This window comes from Protopterus annectens, chromosome 2.part2 (assembly GCF_019279795.1).
Source record: "Protopterus annectens isolate FY-2018-M chromosome 2.part2, PAN1.0, whole genome shotgun sequence".
Lineage (NCBI taxonomy): Eukaryota > Metazoa > Chordata > Ceratodontiformes > Protopteridae > Protopterus > Protopterus annectens.
This window is the reverse complement of record NC_056730.1, coordinates 404633377-404658389: the sequence shown is the minus strand read 5'-3', so window position 1 is coordinate 404658389 and position 25013 is coordinate 404633377. Positions and strand designations below refer to the sequence as shown.

The 25013-nt window shown below is 42.1% G+C and overlaps 1 protein-coding gene across 1 annotated transcript in view; it reads left to right on the top strand.

Moving 5' to 3' along the window:
- Positions 1 to 25013, top strand: part of MTREX (Mtr4 exosome RNA helicase) — a 1888266-nt gene that overhangs the window by 364368 nt on the left and 1498885 nt on the right. The gene's annotated exons all lie outside the window — the stretch shown is intronic.

Here is a 25013-nt window from a genome sequence, read left to right as displayed (position 1 = left end):
TTCACAGTACATCTTAATACTTGCAGACTGTCACATACTCAGTTCCCTCAAACACATTCTTTGGCTGTTCATATTCTACAAACCTCACAGTAACGGAAGTAAGTTATTGACTTTTCGTAAGTAGTTCCACTTTGAGAAAGAATGGTGATGCTGTATGTGCTTACTGCGCTGGGTGGTTCTCGAGCAGATGTGGGAGTGCTGTGGGAGTTTACCCTTTCCTTCAGTGTAGTGCAGTCTGAGTTGGTATATTTAATTTGCAAGGGGGTGTAGCCCTCACCACGTGGGTGGTGCAGGGGGGCACAGCCCCTCTGCAAAAAACATAACAAACCTTATGGTCCTGGACTTTTGGGTAATGTTTGTCATCTATGGAAGGCATGTGATATTTTGATAAAAATTCAGCAGCCATTTATTTTCAGTTTTATGAAGGTTGTTCTTTTAACTTTTTGTTCTTCTGTAGATGTCCTTCAAGAATGCAACTGCAGTCATAACGTATGGGTTGTCCTGCCTCAGGCAGCCCTCGGTCGGCCGGATTCCAAAGTCTGGGTCCGGCGTCGGCTGGTGTCACCTCCTCTCCGACGTCAGAACGGCAGGAGTATAAAGGCATCGGCCGATGCCATCTTCTTCAGTCTTTCTTGCCGCGCAGTGCCCGAAGCAGAAGCGCCTTGGGATACACAGACAACATTCAGAAATCAAGACTTCTGCCATCCCAACAAATTATTTTCCTAGGAGCCAAACTGGACACAAACACAAATGGCTTATCTCACAGAGGAAAAACAACAGCAGTTACCAGAGTACTTCAAAGGCCTAGCAAAGCTCTCCCAGCTGACTGCAAGGAAAATCCTGCAGGCCCTGGGGTTTATGGCATCTTGCATTCTTCTGATACCTTTTGCAAGACTTCATATGAGAAAGCTGCAATGGTACTTAAAAAGCTTATGGTCCCAACACAGCCAAAGCCTAGAGGACGTAATCCCACTCATTCCATGTCTGCAAAGAGAATTTTTGTGGTGGGCTCAAGCAAGTCAGTTAAAAAAAGGCATGTCTTTCAACAAACCTCAAGCAGGTCAAATGATTACAACAGACGCCTCAGACCATGGATGGGGGGTGCACATGGAGGGCAGATGCATTCAAGGCCAATGGACACCAAGGGAAAGGCATCTGCACATAAACCAAAAAGAGATGTTGGCAGTGATACATGCAATAGAGACTTTCGAAAAATCACTTCAACAAGGACATTTGCTAATAAGGACAGACAACACCACTGTTATGTTGTATATAAACAAGCAGGGAGGGACTCATTCTTATCCCCTCTGCAGACTAACAATGATTCTCTGGGAAAAATCCCTAAGTCTGAAGATACATTTGCAATCCCAGTTTGTGCCAGGCAAGGACAATGTACTGGCGGACAAGCTGAGCAGAAATTTCTTGGATCCACACGAATGGATGCTGCATCCTCACATTTTTTCACAAATAACAAGGACATGGGGAAGACCGGACATAGATCTCTTTGCTTCTCACATGAATCATCACCTGGAAAAGTTCTGTACAAGGACCCACCATCCTCTAGCCTGGAAAACGGATGCTCTCTCCTTCAGCTGGAATTCCGTAACAATTTATGCATTCCCTCCTCTACCACTGCTGACCAAGGTGATACTGAAGATCAAAGCAGAACCAGCAAGCATTTTGATAGCTCCAGACTGGCCAAGGCAGCACTGGTACCCATTGCTGTTGAGCATAACTCGGACCAAGCCGTGGCCTCTGCCCCTATGGCCTCTGCTTCTAACACAACACTATTACAGGACTGCATCAAAACCTGAAAACATTGCATCTGACAGCCTGGAGGTTACCATAACTCCTTCAGATATCTCTCTTTCCAAAAAAGTTCAAGAGATTTTACTGGAAGCATGCAGACCTTCCACCAGAAAAACCTATTCAGCCAAGTGGAAGAGATTAATCATCTGGAATGCTAACGGGGGTCAGGCTACAACAGTATTGAGTATACCTCAGATATTGGAATACTTGGCAGAAATGTTTCATACCGGTCTCTCATATTCTTCCATAAAGATTCATGCCTCAGCAATCTCAGCAAAATACAATTGTGATCCACCTGTGTTTTCACATCCTTTGCTAAGACAGTTCCTAAGAGGGATAAAGAATATCAAACCTCCCAGGAAACCGCCAGTACCTGCATGGGACCTCAATTTCGTCTTGGAAAAATTAACTCTTCCTCCCTTTGAACCAGCAGCAACTTCAGAAATGCAATTTCTCTCATGGAAAACACTTTTCCTATTGGCAATCACATCAGCAAGAAGAGTCTCGGAGATGCAGGCACTCATGGCAGTACCTCCTTTTCTCATTTTTCATCAGGACAGAGTCTCCCTAAGAACCAATCCTTCATTCATGCCAAAAGTAATTTCCAGGGTGTCTCTAAATCAAGCCATTTACCTGCCTACTTTCTTCCCCAATCCTCAAAACAGGGGGGAAGCACTGCTGCATACTTTGGACATAGACAACTGCGCTACTACTTGGACAGAACTAAGGCCACCAGAAAGTCTGACCAACTGTTTGTAGCCTATGCTGCTGGAGTACAAGGAAAAGCATTCTCCAAACAAACAATTTCCAAATGGATTGGACACTGCATCAGATTCTGCAATTCTTTTCATGGGAAAGGTGTGCCAGCCAATATTAGGCCACACTCCACCAGAGCTATAGCCACATCTACAGCTTTCCTAAGAGGAGTGGCTACAAAGGACATTCTAGAAGCTGCTACATGGAGCTCTGTGCATACATTTACCAAGCACTACAACCTGCCTTTATACTCCAGATCCCGAGCATGCTTTGCTTCGGCAGTCCTGCAGGGCATTTTAGCTACACCATCACTTTCTTAGTTCCAACCACCCCCAGCTTGGCTATGGTAGTCAACCCATATGTTATGACTGCAGTTGCATTCTTGAAGGACATAGTACAGTTTTGTACCTACCATAAATGTAGATGTCCGATAGATATGCAACTGCAGTCGGATTTTCCCACCCTCCTACCCCTCTGCAACCTTCTTATGGGTCCACTACCCCTATCCCTATTAGCTGGGGGTATCTCCTATGGTGTATCTGTTTATTACTGTTGTGCATGTCTGGAATTGTTTATCCATTCACCAAATTTAGCCTTCCTAGGAGGGCACCTGGCATCTGGGGCAAGAAACTCTGAAGAAGATGGCGTCGGCCGATGCCTTTATACTCCAGCCATTCTGACGTCGGAGAGGAGGCGACACCAGCTGACGCCGGACCCAGACTTTGGAATCCGGCCGACCGAGGGCTGCCTGAGGCAGGACAACCCATATATTATGACTGCAGTTCCATATCTATCGGACATCTACATTTATGGTAGGTACAAAACTGTACTTTTTGTTAATCTCATCTCTGTCATTTTGAATTCGATGATGTTGGTTTTTGATCTTAAGTAGACTTGGGCCTAGGGTATCCTAGAGGGATGTCAACATTTGTCTTTTTCCTGATCATCACAGGTTCAGTGATTGTAATGTTAACTAGCTTGGCTTGCTTCTTTGTTTTGGTCTAGCTTTGTGGCAGTGGTAGTCATCTGGGAGGGGTCCATCTTATTTCGTGCTCTGGTGAGGCACATATTTTGTACTTGCACCTTCTCTCCTCTGTTATGTTTGGTCCTTGTTCTGTCCATCTAATCTCAGTCATCTAGGCCAGGTAGGCTTGGTTGGTCTTTGTTGAGGAGCCAGTCCATGTCAAGCTTCTTGGCCCAACTACAAAAAAAGACTTTAGGATTTCATTTTAAGGGACCTTATTTCTACATATGTACCATGTGTCCTTCTCATACTTTGATATTCATCTTGTATGTTAAATTTGTGATCCCTTTGTTTAGGGCTTCGCAGGATGTGGTGCTTCCCACCCTGTTAAGTTCCATCTGAGGAATCAGTTAGTGGTGAGATATTTGGTGAGTTGGGCATTCCTTGTGCCCCTTTCCCCTAGAGCTGCTTTCAGATTGCCTCTCCTTTGGGAAGTACGTGATGTTTTGGAAATGTTGGATGATTGTCCTTTGTGTTAGTTTCCCATCTACCCCTCTCCTGGGTTCTTCCTGTAATGCGAAACCATTGGATACTGTGAACATTCTTCCTTTTGAAGTAGTCTTTGAAGATGTTAACTTGAAATTTGGAGGTGCCGTCATTGTGCCTTTTCAGCCACAAGGGATAAAGTGCCAGTTATCAGCATTCAGCTGATTGGAGTAACTCATTTCCTACACATGTCATGGTTCACCATTCTGTCCTTCTGGTGGGCCGTAGGGAATTAGAAGCTGCAGTCATTCTTTCTCCTATTTTTGATGGAGTGTAAAGCTTGGAATAGATGTGACATGACTTCTACTGCTACGCTGTGCTGGAGCTTACAGCGGTCAGCATGCTTCTCCACTATACAGATTGCATTTCTTTTTGGTTGAATCAACAGTGGGAAAGCTTTGCAGCATTCTTATAATCTAGGGTGAAAAGACATATTCCAGAGCTTACCTGTGTATCTGTTCATATGGGCTTTCTAAGTAGCTGGTTGTGTTTGTAGATTTCATGAATGCTATGGCTAGAGTTGTAGGATGTATTTTGTACCGTCACAGAAGTGTCTGATGTCTTCTATCTCATGTACTGACTGTGTGGCTTTCTTTTAGATACTACCTCCAGGAAAGGAGTGCTGTTTGGCAAGCTGCCTAAACATCTTTGGGCAGACATCTCCCTCTTTCTGCTGCCCCATTTTTATCCTAGCCACAGGGCCAAATGACTCCACTTGTCAGTGTGTGCCATCTAAACACCCCTAAAGGAGTATTTATTTTGACCTAATCACTAAACTCTGTAGTTTGCGCTGGGCTGTCATGGGTGGGGCAGCTCATTTGGTTATCTGTCTGGGGAGCAGTCTTTTAGGGGTCAACAAAAGTAGGGTTAACCCTCTCTAGCCATTCCTTTCACTGCTGATGTTTCTTTTAAGATTGTCTTCATAGTTCGCTATCACAGTCATTTTTGGGATTTCTTGCTGTGCAGAACCATAAGGCCAGCCTGAATAGCAGTGGTTTTATCCCTCTCACATACCCTCATGCCTGGCGGATGTCCTCCAGTTTTGATGTCAGGGCATAGTGGTATAAAGTGTAGTTCACTAGCATCATCATCATCAGTTCCTTTATTGCTGTCTAGGTCTATTGATCTTTGTGTCGCAGCATGTTCAGTGTGCCAGGTCAGACTGAAGCCAGATGGATCAGATCATTCCCTGACTGCGGATCATATTCTTCTATTAGCTGTACTTTGTATATTATGTCTCACAAGAAAAGAGGCATAAAAGAAACCAGTGAAAAAGTTTTCAGATTCAAGAGCTCTTCTAGGCTATAAATCATCAAAGGAACAACAGATCATTTCAGCGCACCAAGTTCTGGATGGTTACGGTTCAGTCCATTCTGCCCTTTTTGTGCAAAGATGTCTGGATGTGCTCGATAGACCTTCAGGATGCGTACTGTCACACAAAAATGAGCAGACAATCCAGAAGGTACTTGCACTTCTGGCTGGTAGCCAGTCATCACTAGTTGATAGCACTGCTCTTTGGCCTCACCACAGTCCCCAGGGTACTCACCAAAAGCATGACAGTGGTGGTAGCTCACTTGAGACTGCAGAGATGTTGTTTCTGTACTTGGACGACTGGCTCATACCTGCTTTCACCAGGCATCTACTGATAAAAGTTTGACCAGGTACTCCACACTTGCACCCTTCTGGGGATTACCATAAATGACAACAAATCTCTGTTAGAACCATCTGACACTGGAATTCGTAGGAGCAATTTTCAACACAGTATCCCTGTCTGTCTTCCTTATACAAGAGTACATACCTGATTCCAGGTTAGAAAGATTATCCAAAATTCTTCCATTTCAGTCCGATTGATTTTACAAACCTTGGGATCAATGTCTGCAATGAAAGTTCTAGTTCCAGTAGCAAGATTTCATATGAGGATTCCTCAGTGGATGTGTTAGCTCAGTGGTCCATTCTTCGTTAGTATATGTCCATTCGGATAAGAATTACACAAGTGTGCAAAAGATACCTTTGGTGGTAGATCTGCTCAGGTCAGGTTCTACAAGGCTTTGTCCCTTCATTTTTCCTCAACCCAAGGCTATAGTGACCATGGACGCATCCCAGATTGGGGGGGCACTTATTGGGAAAAACAGTCCAAAGCATATAGTCTCCCAGAGAGGCCAATGTACATATTGTCCGGCAAATGAGAGCAGCACTCTTAGCGTTGCAGACTTTCCAAGACTCTCCCCTTTCTGGGACAATTGCGTTTCATATAGACATCTGTGATTTGGCACATCAGCAATCCGGGTTAAGATCTGGTTCTTCCCTTGTGTCAAGAAGCTCTGAGTTTGGCAACAGATGATCTTATCAAACTGAATTCTGATAGCGTACTATCCGGGGAAATCCAGCATGATAGCTTACAAGTTGAGCAGGTCCATTGTACTACCTCACGAGTTGTCACTCAACAAGAAAGTGGCAGAAACAATTGGGATCAGCCATGCTGCGACCTATTTGCATCTCCCCTAAAATCACAAATGCAACAGGTTCTTTGCCCTACCCCCCCCCCCCCAAGGGAGTCACTGAGAGATGCTGTCTTGCATGCTTAGCCCTCCAAGTCTCCTCTATCCGTTATCCCGCAACTCTCTCAATCCCCAAATTTCTATAGAAAAGCATCCTGGTTGAAGAGTGAGTGCATCCTAATTGTCCCTTACTGGCCTCGACAAATTTGGTTCCCCTTTTTTTGGCCTCATCTAGTCTACTCTCTTTGGATTCTGAATCCCGTTCCAGTCCTTCTCTCTCACCAAACAGACATTCACCTGGATATCTCAAACTTAAAACTGACCGCATGGTTTCTACACTTCCATTGATAGCCAGAAAGCATGCTCTCTCTTTTCCTGTTTGTCGTATACTTTTGTCTTCCTACAGCTTCCACAAGGAACTTTTCAGAAGTAAATGGAAAGGATTTGTTTTTTGGAGACCGTAGAAACATAGGGACCCTTTTTTAGCACCAGTGCATAGTGTCCTTGAATTTATAGCAACAATTTTCAGTGAAGGAGACAGCTTCTCAGCTATAAAGGTACAGCTAGCTGCCATTTCCAATTTTCACATAGGGATTGAAAGCTTTTCCTTAGTCTCATCTAAACTTTGTAAAGCCTTTTTGAAAGGTACTTTTCTGAGACCCCATTATAAGGATCCATCTCTGCCATGGGACTTGAGTGTTACAGGCCTTCATTCATTCCTCTTTCAAACCAGCAGCAAAATACAAACTCAAGTTTTTGAGTAGCCATCACCTCTGCTAGAAGACTGTCAGAACTTCAAGCACTGTCCTCTAAATCTCTTTACCTAATGTTTTGTAGGCATAGGGTAGCTTTACGAACCAGTTCTTCCTTCCTAAGGTGGTGTCAGAATCAAACCTCAACCAGTCTAATAATCTGCTGTTTTTCTTTCTAAATTTTAGAAAAGTGAATGTATGTTTTACTTATTGGACATTCATGGGCAATTACATTTTTACTTGCATAGAACGAAGAACTTCAGAAAAACAGATCAGTTGTGTATTTCTTTTGCGAATTTCAAATTAGGCAAGAGTTACAAAGGTAACATTAACATGGCTGATTGGTTGTTATATCCTTTGTCTATAACAAATTGGGCCATTCCTTACCAAAACCTTTGAGAGCCCATTCAACCAGGTCCATGGTAACAAAAAATGAAGCAGGCAACCAGGCGCCACATAAATGTTTAATAAATTAAGCGCTTTCATCTGAAAATACAAAAGACTTCATCAGAAGTAGGGGAAGAGCAGCCTTTCGGCTCAGATGTGCTCATGGATATCCTTCCTTAAGAGTCCTCCCGGGATTACAGGTAGCTGGGAACGCTGTCCTAGTTGTTGAGGAGTGAATGAAAATTGACATCAGTTAGTTATATACTCGCTGTACCATTCCGTCTGTGTTGTTCATTTCATTCTTCAGCTCCCCTCCCACCAAATCCCCTTCCTTTGAATTAATGGCTTCTGGAAGAGGAAGACCTTGTAAGGGAACCACTGTTCCATATGTTGAGCTCAAAGTATGGATTTCTGTTACCAGATTTCTAATATTTCTTTTGTTACCTCTGATCTTGTTTGGTGACTTAAACAGTATGTTAGGGGATAAAGCATTATGGGTAATGAAAGGACTTTTTCTAGTGGCCACAAACTGAAAATAATGTCCATGTCCGATCTGAACCCAATTCCCCAGGAAGAATGACAATGGACAGTACAGATGGAATGCTATGGGGAGGGTATAACTTTTTTATGACATGCTTCCAGTGTCCTGGAGAAAGGGTGAGGTCAAGCTGGGGCTAGAAAGTCCTGAAGCTGGTGTCAGCAGATCCCCTTTTTGGGGAGCAGCTACTGGATTAAGGGTGTAGAGGAGATCTCCAGCACATGGTCCAACCTCTGGTTTCTACAGTGCATGAAATCCCAAGAGATGTTACTGCAGCAGTGAATCTACTCTAATATCTGCATTTGTGGTGTGTACCTAAAACAACGGTGTTTTTGTCTGGCAAACTTTATATCTGGTGGCTGCTGAAATGGTTCCAAAGTTACAAACCCTTGTGTGCAGGAAGCCTTACACAGCCTTTTACAAGAACAGTGTGAGCCTTCATACTAACACCTTCTGCTTTAATGTGGTTTCTGAGCTACTTTGCCACCAGGCTGCTTTTTGTTTGTTTTGCTTGTTTACTGGGTTTGTCCAAGTGGCTTTTTGTCATATACTGATGTTCAGTGGATGCCTGGGGAGCGAAGCTCTGACATATTGCAGACATTTGGTAGTGTACAAGAGCAGATCCATCCATAACCCCTTTTTCCTTTTTTTGCACTTGGCATCAGGGTGTCACTTCAATAGTGCCAGTCATCTAGAGCCAAGGTTAGATATGCATTTGCTAATTAGATTACATTAATATGAGAAAAGAGAACTATACTAGGCAAGCAAATGAATGTAACTAAGGAAATTTTTTTTTTGAGATTGGATACAGGATTTGAATTGCTTAGCCACAGTAAGGGCTTATGTTTAATTCTGATTGCCAAAAAAGCAATTACTAGAAAATATTAATCAAAATTTAAACCAAACTACTCTTGGAAGTAGTGAATATTGTAAGAGAGAAAAGAATAGCGTTGCCTTGCCACCTTTCGTTGTGGCTAAAGCCGGAGTAAGGCCACACCCCTCTCATCTCCCAAAACCCTGCCCAGTCTCTGCCTATTTCCACCCATTTTGTTATGTCATCAATGGAGAATACCCTGTTTTTCCATTCCTGATGCCTGCTTTCAGCTGATTTGCTATGCTTTTCTGTTTATATGTAAAAAAAACATAATCAGCCGATTTAACAAATTCAGTTGGTTTCCCTTTTTGAAACACACTACCAGAGTTTTTAGTGTTTTCTGGACTAGTGGAGAATCAGTTTGATTTCTGGTTGTGTGGAAAAAAATGATGGGTGACAACCCTAGAAAAGAAGTGGGAACTTTAGAAAAGGGTAGAAGTAAATTGCATAGAAGTAGTATGGAAGTTTTGTGAACAATACCTACAAGATAAATGTTTTTTAGGGGAAGGAAGTTTTAAGAGAAGGCAGACTTTGATCAAATCATTTAATGTTGCTTTGTTTATATGATGTTTAATACATGTGATGTATAACTCTTGTAAATGTGACCTTGTTAATATGGCTTGATTACTTTTTATATAAATATAAGTTTGTCACAAGTAATTCGATAAAGGTGTTTTTTTTATTTTAAAAAGGAAACTATTTTCGTATAAAAAAATTATGTATTTAACTGATGTTGAACATGGTCTATTTTGTGAAGTGAATTGGTGTATCAGATAATGTAGTTTGGTAATTTGTTTGATTAGTGCTTAGAAATTCAAAGAAATGGAGGTGAGGGAAGAAACTATGTAGGACTGGTATAAAGCAGGTTAAGGGATATATTATATATGGCCGTTATAAGACTTGTATTAGAGGTGGGGGGTGAGCAATGTCACAAAACAATGTATATAGCTGGAGGAAGCTAGTAAAACTATTCAGATAGTGGTGAAGACTGGTCAGTGGTAAATATGTTTTTGCACTGGGAACGAAGCATCGCAATTTCATTCAGATATGTTATGGTATAGTTCTGAATGGCAAAGTTTTCTTAACTTTGACTTCAGTTTGACAACATAGCAAGCTATTACAGTGACATTTATCCTGGAGATGTGCAGGAGTAGATCCGTTGAAAGTTTAACTTTTAAATGAGTTCGCACCATGAATGGATTTCATTGGTGATAGTAGGATATGGTTGCACAGTTTAGCTACATTATATGAATATAGGGACCTGCAGTATTTGATGTCTTTGGTTATAATAATTGGTGACTTTAGAGTGCAAAATTCTATTGGAAGAGTACTTTAGGATAAGGGATGAACATTTTTCTGGCTTGTAAAGATGTCTGTGTATTGTAGTTATCTGAGAAAGACCTAGGTGATGTGTTAGATCCAGTGTCTTGCCTGTTCAACTTAACAAGTGGGTTATTTGAACCAACTGATTCTGGCCTCCATCTTTTTTGAGCTTTTGGATCCAGAGCTCAGTCTCATTTCCTATCCATAATACCCTTTATCCCTTGAAATACCTCTGATCTTGTTTTGCCACCTGAAGATAACAGACATGGTCTGCAAGGGCTCGGCGGCAGTTAAGTTTTCAAATTTCAGCATAATGTACTGTTTTTCTCCATTTTCGATTACACTGTTGTATAGGTAGTACAGTAGTTGTAGGGCATTTTCATCTCCATCTGTGTGTCTATATATATATATATATATATATATATATATATATATATATATATATACATAATGTATGTGTGTATAATGTATGTACACATACATACACACCTATTCTTCTCTGAACTTTGCTGTTTATTCCCTCCTTTTCCCCTACCACGGAAAGTACAAGATTTTTTTCCTTTATATAGCTATGTCTTGCCGTTGTTGTAAGGTATTTCTTAGTGCTAGTCAAAACTGTGTTCCTTTTTAGAGTGTACATGTTTGTCTTTGTGTAGTTTTTCACATCAAGTTGGAAGAAGGCTTCTGGATTCAAATAAGTTAGTGCCTGTTGGCACAAGGATTTCCACAACCTGTGCATTTATTAGTTGAGGACTGATCACCTTAAATGTGAAATGAGAGTATTGTGCCTCCTTTGGGGCCAGAGCTTTGATAGACTGCAGGAACAAGTTGATGTCAAAAGGTGGTCTCCCTGCCAAAGTGGGTGAAGCAGCCTCTCCTTTCTCCAAACAGATAAAACAAAGACCTCCAAGGCCAGAGATAGAAAAGTTTAAGGAGAAGGAAAAGGACAGACCCAGGACGAGGTCTCCAGATTCGACCTCCAGTCAGCATTGGCACATAAACTCCAAAATTTAATGGATCTGAAACCTTGCCAGGAACAAGAACAGTGGATCTGAACTCAGTTTCCTGTCTGCTGCTGCTTCTCAGAGGTGGCAAGTACCAGGTTACATTCGCTGATCCTTCAGCATTGATCTTGAAACTACTTTTGGTTGTTTCCTCCCTCTGGTTCTTTCAGTCTGAGAAGTCTTTTTGAAGCAGACATAGATAGGATAAGAAAATTTCTTCAGTCTCTGCTCCAGCTGAGAGTCTTCCCGGCCAGCTTGGCTCAGTGTCTGCTTTGGAGCAGTTTCGTTGAAGTGGGGGTTTGTTCCTTTCTCAGAGTCTTTGGGTCCTGGGAGAACTTAGTCTGTTCCAATATAGACTTTGGTGCTTTGAAGCTTTTGAAAGGGTCCTTGCCTGATCTAGGGGGTTCCTCCCACCAGCTTAACTCAGTGCAGAACCCCTTTGGATTCTACTGCTTTGACCCAAAATCCTGTCCATCAGGGACATCCATCGTCGCTCAACCATCGTCGCTCAACCTCAAGGGTCCTTGCTTGTAGAGTACTCATTCTAATTCTGAGATCTCCCCGGAACATCCCCAGAGGAAAGTAACAGGAAACCAAGAGAGAAGGCATGTTGACTTTTTCCAGGAGTAGCTCACAGAACACACTGACTTTGATTTAAGGTGACTGCTCCCATAGGTCACTCCTAGAAGATATCTTCAGAGACTTCAAGGAGCCACTATTCCTGGAGATGTTTGGGGCTGGCTCATCTGCTGCCTGGGTGGTTCTGCTCACTGATGAGTTCGTAAACCTGGCCTGTCAGTATGAATGGAAAGAGCATGACATAGAGGAGCCATTTCCTAGAAAGCCAGACGAGATACTAATGTCTCCATGGAACAGGTAGTACTGCAGCAAGGCTCCTTCAGTTGATGCTGTGGTGGTGGCAGTAGAAGAAAGCACCTCTGTCCATCCCCTTTACAGGGAGGCCAGGGCATTGGATAGATTTGGAAAGCAGATGTATGCTTGTGTTTGCAGTTCACACGCTGAACTAGACGCATGCAACTTGTTTCTAGAGGGATTTGACTGGGGAACTTAAGTCCCCTGTCTAATTTTCCAGAGAATATCCGGAAAATGGTGGAATCTGTCTACTTCTCAATGTCTAACATGTCCATGTGCCTTTTTACCAATGTAGCAGGTGGTATTGTGAGACTAGCTGTCACAGAACAGTCCATCTTGCTGCTTTTGCGGAAGGACGACTGCTTAATTTATAGCTTCAAGATGCTTGCTAACTTATGAAGACAATGCATTTTCAGAAGGTTTTGCCACTTTTGGGTGGGAACCAGTTATTTCTCATTCAAAGCACTGTCTTTTGGTCTTGCTACAGCCCCCGGGGTATTCATCAAATGCATGGCAGTCATAGCAACTTGCTTATGACTGCAGGGGTTGAGGGTGTTCCTGTATGTAGATGACTGACTGCTTACCACTCCTACCAGAGATCAAGGCTGTGACCAGACCCCCTTTTGAGCCAGCAGCCTCTTCATATTTGAAAGTTTTGTCTTTAAAACTGTTTTCTTCTTCACAATCACTTCTGCAGGAAAAATTTCAGAGATGCACACTGTCATGCAAATTTCACTAGAACTGGGTTTTCCCTTCAGTTTAATCCTAACTTTCTTCCTAAGTTGGTTTCCGAGACCTTTCTTAATCTGTTAATTTACCAGTTTTCTTTCCCATTTTCATAACAAAAGATGAGTACATTTTGCACTTCATGGATATTCACTGTTAGTTGAGACTGTATTTACACTGGACTAGAATTCAGAAAAACAGGTCCGCTTTTCATTTTTCTCAAAGGCTACATTTGGAGCATGGTGTTTCTAAAATTTACTCTGTCCATATTACTCTTTGATTACATTGCCTTTGTCTTCAGAAAAAGAGGAATTACACTTCCACATAAAACCTAAAGTCCATTCAGCCAAAGTGGTGGTAGCATCCACTACATTCTTGGTCAGGATTCCATAGATGATATCTGTGCTGCAGCTACGTGGTCCACAGCTCATACCTTTGTATCTAATTATAAGCAGATGTGCAGTCGAGATCATGTGCATCTTTCTGTTCCACCTTCCTTCAGAATATCCTACCTTGAGACCACCTGGGAGTTCATAGTAGCTGGGGAATCTGTCCCATTCATTGCATTGGATGGATAAGAAAATTATGTACTTAACATAATGTTTTTTCCTTCCATCTGGTGTAACTTCTGACCCGCCCTCTTCCCACCTTGGAAGAATTCCCATTTCCAACTCTGCTTACTAGTTGGACCTGATCAGGTCCTTGTCATGTCTTTAGTCTTTGAGCTGATTTTCTTCATTATAAATATTGCCAGGATATTTAGTTGTGTTTTTTTCCCCTTGAATATCTGTGTGTGTAGTATATGGAGGCAGACTTGATTTGAGGTATTTCAAGGAGAAGGGTGTTAAGAGTAGGGAAAGGAGTCTGAGCTCTGGATCCATAAGCTGTAAAAAGGCACCATGGATGGATCTAGCAAATCCATTTGTTGAGCTGGATAGATGGACAACACAGATCTAGCATTTTGGTAAGTAAATCAGCTTCATTTCTGACCAGTTTAATTCTCCTGAAGGCAAGGTGGTTGTGTGTTCTGTTATAGTTAACTGCAAATTTGGCTATTTAATTATAATACTGCTCAAGTCTGGACAGTTGTGAAACCAATCATTTGTGAAGATTAGGCAGCTTAGAAAAGAGCTGGAAGTATGAAAATAGAGGCTATTTGTCTTTTGGCTACATTGAGATTTTTAATTCATATAATATACCTAGTTTTTGATTTTAGCAGTGAAACAGTCAAATTTCTATTAGGTTAGCTGTTATGACACCCAGTACTTTTGTGTGATTTACATCTTCTGTAGTGGTGGTGGCAGAAATGGTAGAGAATAGTGTTTTTGGTAAAGATGTGTGTTAGGGTGTAGAGCAGAAATTTGCATTTTTTTTAGGGTTTAGAAATGGTTGTGAATTATCTAGCCACCCTTCTATTGATAAGCTTGTTGTCTAAGGTCTTAGTATTTAGAGAGATTTGGCAGAGCCAGATTAAGGTCGTCGTCGGTGTATTGAATTAGGCTGCCTGGTGAAGCAGTCATTGGTGCATATGTTAAAGTATGGCACCTAGAATAGAGCCTTGTGTTATGCCAGTATTTACTGGCAAGGTGGAAAAATCAATACTCCATTTCACTGTTTGTGCTCTAAAAGCTAGCTGTGGAATCCCTGCAGTGAAGAGTTGGTGAACACTTAGAGAGTTTGAGTTTCTGTTGGGAGACTGTATCGATAGTTTCTAGTAAGTATAGGAAGATGATGGAGACTAGGCTTCCAGTTTTTCTTTGAGAATTGATAGTCAGTAAAATTCAGCAAAGGAGTAGTTGTGCTGTGAGGATGGAAGCAGTGTTGATTTGAAGACAGAAGCTGGTTAACTGTTAGTTGAGGAGTTGCATATGAATACATTCTTCTAATATTTTTATAGGGGAGATAAAATGGCAATTGGCTTATAGTTTGAAAAATCTATATTGATTCCCCTGCTGGGCAGTGAAATGAATGATTTTTCATAGCGAGGAAACTTTTTCAAATATGGATCCATTTTTATCAGAATTGAAACTGAATCTGCAATAGCTTCTGATGCTATTTTAATATATTCGCTTGGTAGATTACCAGGGGACTATCGGATGTTTATTTCCTCTGCTTTAATTTTTTTTTTTTAGCTATTTTGTGGTTCCATGTGGGAACTGGTTTGGTAGGAGAAATGTTGCAATTTATTTGAGAAGGGACCTAAAGAGCTTGATTAGTTGCCTGATTGGTTAATGACTCTGTATTAAGTGGATATTGAATTGGTTGGTTGTGGTATAATTTTGTTTCTCTGTTTGGAATTAGCTTTGTTGCTTGTCCACAATTTAACAGTTTGAGGCCCAGAACAGTTTAATTATTGGTGTGCATGTTTTGGTTGGTTTAGTGGGTTTTATTTTCTTTGATAAGTTGTTTTGGCTGGTTTCTTGGTTGTTTTTGTGCTAGTAGAGTAGGAGCAGTTTTACTTTTTATCCACAGGACCTGCTTTATTTTTTGTCAAGACCTTCCGTTCTTTGCTTGTTTCATAAGTTCAGTTGCTAAGGATAGCCATGGGACAGACTTGACTCCCCCCTCCCCCCGAGGTATGCTTGGCTTTTGACTATCTACCCAAATTTCCAGAATACTTGGAAAAGGATTTTACATAGGTTTGTAGTGAGCTTGGATATTACATTGATCGTCTTTGTCTGGAATGGCATGCAAACAAACTCTTAAGTAGCTGTCTCATACTGTTTGTGTGCGACTACAGTAGAAGATTACTTAGTGCATGCAGTTAGAGCACACACACCACCAGTGCTTACAGTCTCAAAAATATACCTGCACAGGACTTTTTTTTAGGCAGCTAACTGAATGTTTGATCACTTTTTTTCCAGATATTAAAAGCCTGATGCCCAGCATAGGTGAAGGGTAAGGTTTGCCTCTGAAGTTTTGTAGTGCATAGTGTAAGTCTTCTCTGGAGATATGCTCACTAATTTAATGCCATTCTTGTGTATAGTACAGAAGTACAAGTAACTCACCATAGCAGCATCTGTTTCAGGAGAGGAATCTGTACTACAACATGGGTCTCTGCAGTCTAGATCCCCTCATATTTTCTTATATCCTTTGAACAGGCTTTATGTAAAGTGGAAGTCTTGTGGCTGTTATACCCTGCAGATTTGTTTAACAAGCTGGTTGTGAAAGCTGAACATAGAGACTCTTTTGACCAGAGCAAAGAGTGATGGTTATTGTTGGACTTAGTTACTAGGACCCCCGTCAGAGGATTGCATAGTCCCGGGCCCAGTGTGCAAGTAGAGTCATAGATTCCTTGTGATCTTTCCAGACCAGAGTCAGAGTATTGACTTTAGTCAAACCGCACTGACTAGTCACTTAACAGATGGTAACTAAACAATGGTGCATGCTGCAAAACATTTTAAAACGTATGACAGACTATTGCCTGGAGCAGAGGAGCTCACCTTGCTGGAGATATCAGTAAAAAACCCTGAAAATCTGTGAAGCAAAGCAGAGGTCTTTCTTCCGTTGTTTCATTGCAGAAATGCTGTCTCTATTCAGATGTTTGCCATCATCCTCATTGGGGCAAACTTGTATACATCCAGATGTTCGTGTTACACTGCTGCAGTCATTATACTTGGGTTATCCTGTTGTCAGGCGGTTCCCCAGTCGGCCTGAGTTCCAAAGTCTTGGTCCGGCGTCGGTTGCTGTCGCCTCCTCCCTAACGTCAGTGCAACAGGGGTATATAAGATGCAGCCAACGCCATTTTCTTGAGTCTTTCTTGCCACGCGGTGCCCGAAGCAGAAGCAGTTTGCAAGTGCCGGTCGGCCGACTCCTGAGATTTTCATTCCGAATCCAGAACCGAAGTCTTCTACAAAGCTAAGTACCCCGTTGAGGAAACTTTTTCTTGCCGCAGACCGATGTCAGTAAAAGTTAATAACTGTATTTCATGTGGGAAGCAAATACCTCTTAAGGATTTCCACTCCTGTTGTATTCCATGCCTAGGCCCAGACCACAATGTCACTGGTTGTCTGTTTTGTGCTAGGTTTAACAAGCGCACTATTAAACGTCTGTTTGATTTTGCCCGACATTATTTTGGCAGAAAATTCAATTACACCATGCCGTCGGAACTTCCAACGACAGGATTACATAAACGCAAAGACAAGGACAGGCATCCGAGGCCCAAAACTGATGAGGCCTCTTCTAGGCCGGTCGCCGGTTCTCTGGTTTTCAGCGAGGCGCCTACGCAGCCCCTGATGACCGCAACCACAGACCGCATCTGACTCCCACGTGGAGCTGGCTGGGCCTTCGGACGCTACATGTTTTCAGCCTACCGAAACTAACCCATCTGAGGGAACCGAAGTAGCTGAGCAATCCACAGCCTCAGAGGGTGTCTTCAGACCTACCCAGTTAACCATTACACCCTCTACTAAGTCTAAGGCTCCCTTAAAAACAAAGAAACAGATTCAGCATTTTCCAGGACAGGCTTCCATGCCTAAGAAACAAATGCTCAAAATGGCCGAAGACCTGATCACTCTGATCAGGGGGTCCCATCCCCCTCCTGATAAAATACCCAGACAGGATGCAGACTACGAGTCTTCTGACCAGGTGTCCATTTCTTCAGATTCATCCTCAGACCTAGGATATTCCTTACCCCCTTATGAGGATTCTGATGCTAAGGAATCAATTCCATCAGCCTCTCCGCCTGAGGACTACTCCTTTGGGGAGAAATTACATACCATGAGGGAGCATTTCCATTGGGAAGGCCAGGATTACTCAGAATCCAAGAAAAGGCTCAGAGACTTCCTTTTATTGCCTCAACACAGACCCCTTGCTATTCCGCCAGTGTTAGATAATGTAGATGATGTCTACACTGAATCCAGCTTAAACCCTGACTCCTTACCTCCAGCCCCTGTTAAACCCGATAGATACGAGTCCCTGATTCTCACAAATTTCTGTATAAAAGCCCTGTTGCTGACCCTGAAACTATTTCTCAGGGACCCATAGGGATTAAGGCCTCATCAGCAAAAAACCCAGTTCCCTCTGACAGAGATTCCAGAGCATTAGACAGATGGGGAAAGAAAGTATATACGTCTGCAACCTTAACAATGAGAGCCTTAAACTGCCAGTTTCACATGCTAAAATATCAGCAATTTTTGATGTCTCAGTTAAAACAAAAAATGCTTCCAGATTCAGATCCTCCTAATTTGAAAGAAATGCATGATTTATTGCATGCAGTTGAACAAGTGGGAAAGCATACTTTGCAATGTGGTTTTGATTCTTTAGAGGCCTCCTGTAGAGCAGCAGTTACAGGCTCTGTCACTAGAAGGCATGCTTGGTTAAAAGAACATACATTACCAGATCATGTTAAAGCAAAATTATTGGATGCACCTTTACAGCAGGATGTGTTATTTGGAGTTGAGGCAGAAGCGGTATTAAAGAAAATGGAGGATAAGGTAAAGACTATGCAAACAGTAAAGGATTTCTTACAGGATCAGCCACCAAGATTTAGCAGAAATTGGCCAACAAAGAAATGGTCCTTTCCGGCTACAGACTGACCTCAGAGGCAGATACAGACGTCCGAGAGGTAGAGGTCAACCACAAGGTCCTTACAGGCCTTGACAATGGGGTGCACCAGGCCAGAAAGAAGGGGAAGACAGGCCCCAACCATATAAAAAGCAGCCTCAATGACTTCCCATTACAGCTGCCAAACAACTCTTTTGGCAGCTCCCTTGGGAGGAAAACTAGCACTTTTCTGTCACAATTGGTATTGGATCACCAAACACAAATGGGTTCTCAACATTGTATCTCAAGGTTACAGGTTCCACTTTTACACTTTGTCAAGGTTAAAAGGCATGCCAAATCTGCCACCAAATCAATGGGCAGAGGCTCAAAAACAAATTACAGCACTCATGGAAATGAGAGCTATTCAAGAGGTACCACCACAAGGACAAGGATTTTATTCAAGACTCTTTCTGGTTCCCAGAAAGGACAAAGCCTGGAGGCCCATTCTGGATCTTTCTTCTCTAAACACTTACCTGAATGTTCCAAAATTCAAAATGTTAACACTACATCAGCTTCTTCGCGTGCTGGGCAAGAAAGCTTGGCTCGTGACTGTGGACCTCAAGGAGGCATACCTGCATGTCCCTATCAGACAAAACTGCAGAAGATACCTCAGATTCATAGCAGGTTCAATGCACTATCAATTCTCTGCACTGCCCTTTGGCTTATCTACTGCGCCCAGGGTCTTTAAAAAGTGCTTGGCACCAGTAATTGCACTTTGCAGGCAAAAAGGAATTCAAATTTATCCGTACCTGGACGACTGCCTGATTCAAGCAGAAGAGAGCAAGGACAATCTTCTAGAGCATCTGGCGTTTGTAAAACAGTCAAGTTGCCTGGGGTACACAGTAAACGAAAAGAAATCAAAACTAGTGCCCTCACAAGAGATAATATTCCTGGGTGCCCGACAAGCAAGGACAACTGACTCGATACTTTCAATTGATGGCAACAAAAACCCAACTCCCTGCAAGAAAAAAATCTGCAGGCCTTGGGTTACATGGCATCTTGCATACTACTAATTCCATATGCCAGGCTGCATATGAGGAAACTACAGTGGTACCTAAAGAGTGTATGGTCTCAACGCTGTCAAAGTTTGGAAACCGTTATACCACTAATTCCTTGCCTTCAACAGGAGTTTCAATGGTGGGCTCAAGCTTGTCACCTCAACAAGGGGACAGCCTTACTCAACCCACAGCCAGGCAAACACTGACAACAGATGCATCGTATTACGCCTGGGGGGAGCACACATGGCAGGAAAATGTATTCAGGGCAAGTGGCCCGCAGAACAAAGGCATCTTCACATCAATCAAAAATAGATGTTAGCTGTACAGAATGCCCTTATAGTTTTCAAGGACATACTGCATCCAGGACAACTATTACTAAAAACAGACAACACAGTTATGTGGTACATAAGCAAGGGGGCACTCACTCCTACCCCCTCTGCAGACAAGCCATGACCTTGCGGAACACAGCTCTAAACTATCAAGTTCATCTTCAAGCACAACTTTTGCCAGGAAAGAAAAACACACTGGCAGACGACTTAAGCAGAAACATTATGGATCCCCACGAATGGGAATTGAATCCGCAAGTATTCAGAATGATAACACAAAAATGGTGGAGCCTGGACATAGATCTGTTTGCATCCCCAATTAACTGCCAGCTACAGAAATTCTGGACAAGGAGTTACCATCCACAAGCATGGAAAGTGGATGCCCTCTCAGCTGGAAAAACCTACAAGTATATGCTTTCCCTCCACTACCTCTCCTTCCAAAGGTTCTCATAAAAGCCAGGAAAGAAGAGCCAAAGATGATCCTGATTGCTCCAGACTGGCCACGCCAGTACTGGTACCCAATCTTAAAGAATTTAGCACTAGAACCACCCTGGATATTGCCTCAAATCCCACATCTGCTGACTCAGCACAACAATCAGATACTTCACAGTCCGCTAAAGACCTTAAACCTTGCTGCATGGAAAATTACTTAGTCAGGCAAGCAGTGCCTCTCTCCAGAGCTGTTATGGATGTCATTCTGGAGGCCAGAAGGCCTAGTACCAGGAAAGCCTATTCGTATAAATGGAAGAGATTCTGTGCCTGGAACCAGGCTCACAGCCTTGACCCTCTTGTCCCAAACATTTCGCAGATTGTATAATATTTAACTGAGATGCTGGACAAAGGTATCTCTTTTTCATCCATCAAGATCCACACCTCTGCCATTTCTGCTCATTACAACACGGAACCTCCAATTTTCTCTAATCCGTTGCTAAAACAGTACCTCAGGGGGCTAAAAACATAAGACCGCCCAATAGAGCACATACTCCAACTTGGAACCTCAACTTTGTTTCGGAAAAATTAACTTTACCTCCCTTTGAGCCAGCTAACACAGCAGAATTAAAATATATTTCTTGGAAGACTGCTCTGCTCCTGGCAATAACATCAGCTCGAAGAGTTTCAGAATTACAGGCACTAATGGCAGTGGAACCTTTCCTCATTTTCCACCAGGACATGGTGTCTTTAAGAACTATAACCCTATGTTTATGCCAAAGGTGGTTTCAAGTGTGGCTCTAAACCAAACTATTCACTTGCCAACTTTTTATCCAAAGTCACAGAGTAAAGGGAAGAGACTACTGCATTCTTTGGACATTTACAGGCAGTTATTCTTCTACTTGGACAAAACCAAAGCTTTCAGAAAGTCTGAGCAATTACTGGTAGCATATGCTGCAGGAGCACAGGGAAAAGCCATTTCAAAACAGACTATTTCAAAATGGATAGGACATTGCATACATTTCTGCTACACACACCATGGGAAACCTATACCTAGCAGCATTAGATCTCACTCCACCAGGGCAACAGCCACTTCAACTGCCTACCTCAGAGGAGTGCCTACCAAGGACATTTTGGAAGCAGCAACATGGAGTTCTGTGCATACCTTCACCAAGCATTACCTTCTGCCTTTATACTCTAAATCCAGAGCTGGCTTCGACACTGCTGTGCTGCAGGGCCTTATAGCCACACCTAATGCCTTATAAAACCAGCCACCCTACCTCAGCTTTGGGATTCTGCCCAAGTGTAATAACTGCAGCAGTGTAACACGATGAACATAGTACAGTTTTGTACCTACCATAAATGTAGATGTTCGAGTGTAAACACTGCTGCAGTCCAGGTTACCCTCCCTCCTTCCCCACTTACTTGCTTGTACGTACCTATGTCTTCTACCCTTTACTACCTATGGGGAGTATTTGCTGGTAACTGAAAGTTGTTGTTTGCTTTTCTTATGTATGTTTTATTAGCAATTTGAATTGCCTACCTTTTGGGGGCACCTGACATCTGGGGCAAGAAAAACTGAAGAAAATGGCATCGGCTGCATCTTGTATACCCCTGTCGCACTGACGTCAGGGAGGAGGCGACAGCAACCAACGCCGGACCAAGACTTTGGAACTCAGTCCGACTGGGGAACTGCCTGACGGCAGGATAACCAAAGTGTAATGACTGCAGCAGTGTATACACTCTAACATCTACATTTATGGTAGGTACAAAACTGTACTTTCTAAATTCCCTTTGCTTGACCGCCTTGACTGTTGCCCCCTCCTTTACCAAGGTGGTGTTTTTTGGTGAAGGGTCTTGCAGCTGATGTCAAATCTGTGACTTGAACTGTCTGGCAGTTGGTACAGCCTTTAAGGTTATGAGCTGTACATCACGTAGTACAGGGTTTGATTTCCCTCTGCCCTGATTTGCCTAGTGTGTGTGGCCTTAAGCAAGTCTGTTAACCAGACTTTGCTCCAGCATTGTCTCTGGAAAGCATCTGTGCTGTTCAGTGAGCCTAGCTGGTTAGCAGTGGGATTAATTATTATTATTGTAACAACTTGGCAAAGGGCCCAAGTTTTCATGTTGGCAAGAAAGAAAAAAATATGAAGGTAAATCCAGACCAAACAGCCAGAGATGTGGGGAAAAGGTTATTCTGAAACAAAAGATTAAATAGAAGATGCTAAATACAGACTTGAGACTATCAGATTCGGGAAGTTAAAATGTTCCTGGTACTTTGTGAAAAGCACATTTTACAGGCCCTAATAAGTTGATTTGGGAGAGTATTAAAATTAAGGGAGTCCATATGGAATGTAATTGAGAGTGAAGTGAGACAGATTTTCACCATTTAATTGGGGTTTAATACTTCAGATCATGAGTCCTATTATAATGCCACTCGTATGAGATTAATTTATCATACAAAACAGGGGATGTAGTTCTGCACGAAAGCAGATGTTAGTGAGCCGAAATGAAGCTTGAGAGCTCAGTAGTCAGACCTCGTGGTCCCAAGCATTAAACCAAGATCATATTAGGACTGTGAATAAGTTTATATATGAAGAGACACTGCAGCTAATAAAGTAATATGGAATTCAAATATGGATTCTTAAGTTAATGGCAAGCAAGTACAGCTGTGGATAGAGGGAGGAAACTTAAGTGGAACTAATATATTGGGAGTAAATTAAAGGAGAACCACACCCACAAACTCCAACATGGTGGTGTTGCCTACATTTTAATGCCACTCTGGGACACTTTACAGGTTTTTAAATATTTTTATACATAGTTTGATTCTGTCCACATGGGGTCTAGCATCTTGAAGTCATTCTGATTGTTTAGTGTACCTCTAGGTATCCCACAAAGCAGTGCTTGTTTGTAAAAACAAATAAAAATAAATAAATACATCACTCAGGGCTCTCTTTTCCTAAGGTTCCTGTCACTGCATCACTGCATTGATTTTACATGCATACACTGCTGTCTTTCAGTCTGTTTTAAGTAACATTTCATGCCATTCAATCAATGACTATAAAGACAAACAGTGCAAATGCCACAGAACAGACTTTCAAAGTGCTTTTGTGTTTACTGCTGATGCTTTTTAGACTGGCTAAATTGCTGTCATTTTTGTGAGGCCTCAGTTATACTACTTTGACGACTCCTCCCATCCCCCTTCACATCTGACTTCCCTAGCTGTCAAAGTGCTAAGGGTAATTTGAGTGGTTACCTGCTGTGATTGACAGCTCACAGTTGGAGACTTGACTCATGTACTGTTTCCTTGTTCTAGCCTTTACTTTCTGTGTGGGTAGGGGAAGGACCAGGGAGCTGTGACATCACAGCCTTGGTAGGTTTTTAGGACGGTCATGGTGATGTCAGTTTGGGGAGGGAATTAGCCAGAAACCTACCTGTATTCATTGGCTTTGATGACATTAGTGAATTGGAGATGCAGCAAGCTTTTCCAGGGCTTGATAAAAGTTTTTTGAAATTGGAACTGGCACAGTATAATAAAGGTACTCTTTTAGTGGAGCAAAACAATTGATTTAAAATATTTTAAATGCAGTATTGTTTATTCATAGCAGGAACTGTAAATAGGCAGGAAAAGGACAGAGAAGTTGAGCATTTAATAAAAGAATCCTATCGTCCTTTAAGGAAGGGGGAAGGCTAAGACTTTGGCAACAGTGAAGGAATTGTTTTGGGATGGGAAGAATTCTGTTACACAAGTTTTAAGTAAGAGTCACTGAAATAGTAGAGATCAGACAAAATGGAAGAAGACTTAGCCCAACACAGAATTTCTAATTGAGTGTATAACAGAAAATGCCTCAAATAAAAGGATAAGACGGGTCCAGGGAAGTAAATAGTGTGGGAAGAAATAGCCAGGGAATTGTTATGGCTAGGCTTGTATAGGCCCTAGGGCTGATAGCCTAGTACCAACCTATGAACCTAAGTAGAGCTTATAAAAGGATAATGGGATACCTATGAGAAACAAGCAGAGAAACTCCAACAATACTGGATGAAATGGCTAGGAATACTGTTAACAAATAGAATCTTTAGATATTCTACTAAGTCCTGTAAGTGTTTACATTAATACATTTATATACCTGCAGACAGTTTTAAATGTATCCATTGGAAACAAAAGTTGGAGATGTAGTTCCGGAGAAGGAAAAAAGTATCTCTAGTTTTGGGATTGCTGTCAAGTTGTGGGATGGAAAAGGGATTTACAAAACTTAGTTGGCAAAATCTGGATGAGTAAGCTAGAACTAGCTCATTTTTTTTTCTGTACTGGGATCCTAACCTGAAGCTATACCCAAGCATAGGCAGGCAATGATAACATTAATTGTATGTCAGACGATAACTAAGAAATGTAAATTTAAAGATGCTCTGACACTAATGAATGTAAGAGAGTTGATATCAGCAGTAGTAAAGAGGAAGATGAAACTTGGCTCCGGGAATTTGTGATTTTTCTAAAGAAAAAAATAGGCATTACGCAATAAGTATTTTGAAGAATGATTTAAGAATTTAAAGGTGTGGACAGTTACCCATTTGGACATGCTGATCTGTCAAACTACCTGTAATTTAAATTGTGATATACTGTGTTAATAAAAAAGCAACTGTATTGTAATCCCTGTGTGTGTGTGTGTGT